The sequence below is a fragment of the Tupaia chinensis genome, unplaced genomic scaffold (assembly GCF_000334495.1).
Source record: "Tupaia chinensis unplaced genomic scaffold, TupChi_1.0 Scaffold143351_1, whole genome shotgun sequence".
NCBI classification, from domain to species: domain Eukaryota; kingdom Metazoa; phylum Chordata; class Mammalia; order Scandentia; family Tupaiidae; genus Tupaia; species Tupaia belangeri.
The window spans coordinates 78,679-84,922 of record NW_006203195.1 but is presented as its reverse complement, the minus strand read 5'-3'; positions in this window follow the sequence as shown (position 1 = coordinate 84,922).

The window sequence follows — 6,244 nt, the reverse complement described above, 5'->3', positions numbered from 1 at the left end:
CTTGAAGCACACCACTGTATTTATAATTTATATATTGCAAAAGAAAAATATAACACCAAACTCCTTAAAATTAAAAATTATAAGCAGTTTTACCAATTCATGTCTAACCTACAGTGGTAACTGAGATATCCCTCACTATTATCTGTAATGTTTTAGCTGTGGCTTTTTTGATGTTCAGGATAACTGTAATGTTATCTCATATTTCTGCATTTAATTTCTAATTTATGTATTAAAAGTCTACCTACTGGGCTAGCAGGTGGCCTGCATGGTGATTAAGGTGTTAGATCCCACATGGCTGACAACACAGTTTGGACCCAGCAGCTTGAAAAACATGCTGTGTGTACCCAACATACCAAGAGGAGAAAGGATTGTGGTGTGGCACCCCTTCTTCGCCGGGGGGGAAGGGAGTATTTTCACTTTTCCTCTCTTTCTGTCTGTCTTCAGTAAGTACACATGCCATATAGCAAAACAACTTAAAAAAAAAGTCTACTCACCTCAACAATAACTTCGATTTTCTAGTCATGAAGGTCCTTGTTTCAGATTCCTTAATCTCTGAACTCAATACCATAAGAATTGTCCTCTTGGGATCAGCAGATGGTGTAATGGTTACATTGCTAGACTCCCATGTAGTTGACTGTGTTTTGAGTCCTGGACATGGCAGCTTAAAACTCATGTTGGGCGCATGTACATGTATGTGCCCAAAATCCCCAGAGGAGAATGGAGGAGAGGGGATTGTGCTGTGGCCATCCCTCCTAGGGGCTAATTTCTTGTGAGTGCACATACCCTATAGCAAAAATCTCTCAAGAAGAAAACAAAAGAAAAAGGTATAATATAAATCAAAACTTGATGCCACCAAATTGTGCCTTAAATAACATTTTCAGGGAACCAGCAGTTAGCGTAATGGCTATGTCGCTGGACTCCCATGTAGTCGACAGCGGTTCGTGTCCCGGACCCGGTGGCTTAAAACTCACGCCGGGCGCGTGTGCATGCGTGCCCAAGATCCCGAGAGGAGAATGGAGGAGAAGGGATTGCGGCGTGACCACCCCCCCGGGGGGTGATTTCTCGCTTTCTGTCTCTATGTCTCTCTCTGTCTGTCTGGCGAGCGCACGCGCCCTACAGTGAAAAATCTCAAAAAAAAAAATTTTTTTTCACAGCATGTTAGTAAGCATTAACAGACATATCATGCAAGAATCTGGTTCTTTTCTGAAATATTTTTTTCCTTTATAAAATTTGTTTTTGGTAGGGCCATTCAAGTGGTCCAGTGGTTAAGTTGGCAGGATCCCACATGCTGTGCAGTTTGAGTCTTGGACCATTGGCTTGAAAAAAACACATCAGGCATGGCTGCATGAATGATCAAAATCCAGAGGAGAGTGGAGGAGAAGAGATTGCCACGTGGTCATCCCTCCACCCCCAGGGATTTTTTTTCCCCTACTCCCTTCTCCCTCCAACAAAAACTTAAAAAAAATTGTTTTTGTTCTGTTGTCAGGCAAATACATTGACTTGGACCCTTAGAGTAGTAACTTGAGAGGAAACAAAGCTCAGCAAACATTTGAGAAACATTTGAAAACAAAAATTGTAATGCAACATAATTAGTAATCATTAGGAAAGATGCATACAAATTATATATTTAACACCAAGGCTGTAACTAGATTGGACTCTAGTTGGGAAAAGCGAGCACTTAACAAACATTCCGTGTCCTAAATCCTTAAATTTGGCATTTCTTAATTAAATAATATAATCAGATTACATACAAGCATTTCAGAATATTAAACTATGGAATATTATTGTGAAATGCAGTATATTCTGACTGAATCTCCACTACACATATATTAGGACATTGGGAAAGTCATGATGTATTTTTCTATGCAGAAATGAGTCATGACTTTCCAGACAATCCAATAGTTTTCTGGAGAACACGAAGAAATGTTATAGATAACATACTCAAGTTAAGTTAGAATGAACTTTTTTTTTTGAGAGGTTTTTGCTATAGGGCGTGTGCGCTTGCCAGAAAGAGAGGAACAGAGAGACAGAAAGCGAGAAATCACCCCCCAGGGGGATGGCCACGCTGCAACCCCTTCTCCATTCTTCTCTCGGGATCTTGGGCACGCACGCACACGTGCCCGGCGTGAGTTTAAGCCACTGGGTCTGGGAGTCAAACCGTAGTCAGTCGACTACATGGGAGTCCAGTGACATAGCCATTACACTAAATGCTGGTCCCAAGTTAAAATAAACTTTTATTCAGATACATTTAAGTGTTGGGGCTGGCAGATGCCATGGTGGAATAGGTGCTAGACTCCCACATGGCCAAATATGGTTCAAGTCCTGGACCTGGTGGCTTGAAAATCACATAGGGCATGTGTACGTGCATGCCCAAGATCTTGGGAGGAGACTAGACAAGGGGCTGCGGTATGGTCCTCTCCCTTGGGGGGGGGTGATTTCTTACCCCCAAACCCCCTCTCTAGTGAACACATGCTCCGTATAGCAAAAAACTAAAAAAAAGGGGCCAGAAGATATTATAGCATTTAGGTCGCTGGACTCTCGCATGGACTACCATGATTCAAGTCCTGGACCATTTGGCCTGAAAATCACACTATGTGTGTGTGTGCTGAAGATCCCAGAAGAATGGTGGAGAACGGGTTGCAGCGTGGACATCCCCCCAGGGAGATTTCTTTCTTTCCCTCTCACTGTCTCTTTCTCTGGCAAGTGCACACACCCCAGGGCAAAAACCTCTAAAAGAAAAAAAAACTTAAAACATGTTCTATATATATGTATATATATGTATGTATATAAAATATACACACACACATATATATATATATATATGTATGTATATATATATATATATAAATAAAGTCCAACAACTTTTTTTTTTAAAAGAGATTTTTGCTATAGGGTTCATGCACTTGCCAGATAGACAGAAAATCATCCCTAGGAGCCAGGGGGAGGAGGTGGGGGGGGAATTGCCACACTGCAATCTCCTCCATTTTCCTCTCAGAATTCTGGGCACACTCACACATGTGCCTGGTTGTGAGTTTCAAGCCTTTTAAGGATTATAATAAATTCTTATTTAATTTTATTTATTATTACTATTATTTTTTTTAATTTGCTATAGGGCTATGTGCTCACCAGAGACAAAGTGAGAAAGCAGACACCAGTTCTGGGACTTGAACCATGTTTGCCCACGGAAGTTTAGCATCTCAACCACCATGCTATCTCTGGCCCCAGGCACTTGCTTTACATGAGAAGTTAGAAGTCACTTTTAAACCTCCACAACAAAACCAGAAATTATACATTTAAGCAAGTCTGATGCCAGTGACCTGAAAGTTGCTATTACTACATATGAAATAAGTCTGTACATATGTTGAAGTAAACTTACAATCTCTGAGTAACACAGTAATACTCTGGGGCAATGTTTCTCATTTAAGTTTAATTTTTTTTATTTTAGATTTTTTTTTTTTTTTGGGGGGATTTTTGCTCAACGGGGGTTGAGATTTTTGCTATAGGGCGTGTGTGCTCACCAGACAGACAGAGAGAGACATAGAGACAGAAAGTGAGAAATCATCCCCCAGGGGGATGGTCACTCCGCAATCCCTTCTCCTCCATTCTCCTCTCGGGATCTTGGGCACACACGCACATGCACCCGGCGTGAGTTTTAAGCCACTGGGTTCAGGACCTGAACCGCGGTCGACTGCGTGGGCGTCCAGCGACATAGCCATTACGCTAACTGCTGCTTCCCGATTTTAGATTTTTGCTATAGGGTACATGCACCTGTGAGAAAGAGAAAGTGAGGATTCACCACTCCTGAGGGGATGGCCATGCCACAATTCCTTTTCCTCCAATCTTCTCTTGGGATTTTGGGCATTTATGCACACACACCCAGGATGTTTTTCAAGCCACTGGGTACAGGATATGAGCTGCAGAGTCAGCCGTGTGGGATCCAGGACCTTAACCACTATACCATCTGTTGGCCCAAGTTTAATTTTTAATAGTATATAAGGTAAAGGAGGAAAACCCATGGAAACTGAAAATACCAAGACATATAATAGAAAAGCAGCTACTAAGTGAGACAAAAGACAATAGGGAATATTATGGGCCAAAAAAACCAGGGTAGAGAACAGATAATGGTACTTCCTCAACTCTGATACTAATGGTGAGCCTTCCTAGCAATCACAATTCCTTTTCAATTTCTCTATTAGTATATTTGATAATTTGACAGAATGCTTTTTAATCTAGGAATATAACAAACTGCTCTATGTAATATGAGAGGTCACCGAGGCCTCACTGATTAACACTAAGTTTAGGTGAGTAAGAGTAAGCATCAAATCTTGATAGTGACAAGTATTTCACAAATGAGTACTGCACATTTCAATAAATTAGGAAAGTGACAGGGATTTTATAAGTTTGCAGAAAATGGAGGAAAGTCATCCTATGGGCTTTCTCTCAATACTTTTTCCCCAAAGCACTCATAGCTTGTTTGGGGGGGGAGGAGAACTTTTCAAGTTGATTTTTTTTAATTAGAGGTTTTTGCCTTAGGGCAGGTGTGCTTGCCAGAGAGAGAAGACAGAGGGAAAGTGAAAAATCAACCCCCAGGAGGGATGGCCACCCCACAATTCCTCCTCCTCCGTTCTCCCAGGATCCTGGGCACGCATGCACATGTGCCCAGCGTGAGTTTGAAGCTACCAGGTCTGAGACTCAAACCACGGTCGGTCATGTAGGGTCTAGCGATGTAATTGCTACCCCATCTGCTGGTCCCTCAATTTGATCTTTAAAATATAAATACAAGGGCTAAAGAAAAGTAAGCTCTGGGATGATAAAAAACACCTGCCAAGGTTAACATGCTTACTATTATTGTTGGGGCGGGGAGATTTTTGCTCTTGGGCACGTGCACTTGCCAGAAAGATAGAAACAGAGAGACAGAAAGCGAGAAATCGCTTGCCAGGGGGTATGGCCACACTGCAATCCCTTCTCCTCCATTCTCTTCATGGGATCTTGGACACACATGCACCCACCCGTGCCAGTGTGAGTTTAAGCCACCGTGGCCAGGACTCAAACTGCAGTCGACTACATGGAGTCCAGTGACATAGCCATTGCCAACTGCTGGTCCCAGCATGCTTAGTTTTTTTTTTTTTTTTTAAGTGATTTCTGTTATAGGGCATGTGTGCTTGCTGGAGAGGCAGAAAGCAAGAATTTATTCGCTCCCCCACCCCTGGCAGGGGTGGGGGGATAGCTACACTGCAATCCCTTCTCCTCTCAGTATTTTGGGCACGCATGCACACGCACCCTATGTTAAGTTTCAAGTTGCCAGGTATAGGACTCAAACTGCAGTCCACCACTTGGGACACCAGCAACAAAACCATCACACCATCTGTTGGTCCCCTTTTTTTTTAAAAAAAATATATTTTAAAGTTTACTATGGAGGAGGGGAGTGTCAGTAGATGGCATAGCAATTATATCGCTGGACTCCCACATGGCTGTGATTTGTGTCCCAGACCAGTTGCCTTAAAACTCACACTAGGCGCATGTGCAGGTGTGTGTGCCCAAGATCCCAGGAGAATAGAGAAGGGATTGTGGTGTGGCCTTCCCCGGGGGTAGGGATGTGTGTGGTATGTGGTGGTGGTGATTTCTCACTTTCCCTTTCACATCTCTTGTTTCTCTCCCTGGCAAGCAAATGCACCCTAAGGCAAAAACCTTTTAAAAATAAAAAATAAGTTTGCTATAGGACAGGTGCTCTCACCAGAGACAGAGGGAAAATGAGAAATTACTGCCCAGGGAGATAGTTATGCTGCAATCTCAGGATTTTGGGTCAACATATGTGCACAACCCAGTATGTTTTTCAAACCACCAGATGTAGGACTTGAACCAGGCGGCCAGCCATATGGGATCCGGTCACCTTAACCTCCATGGCATCTGCTACGCCCAATATTTTCTTTTTAAAAAAAATGCAAGAGACTTCTAAAAGCTCATGGAAAAATAGAATTGAAGTACAAGTGTATTTTGGGTCAAAACAAATTGAAATCCAAGTATACTTTCTTCAGGAACCTTTTGAAGACCCCCTTGTAGGCCATCTTGTGCATATATATATATATATTTTATGTTTTTGGTGAACTGATCTTTATTTTATTACCTTACCTACAAATCATACATGAATGCCCTGAAATAAGTTTTTGTTGAATAAACCCATTTTTACTCAGCAAAATTCAAAAGGGGAAACATCAGGCCTTTCTGGTGTAGGAAAAGCCTTTCA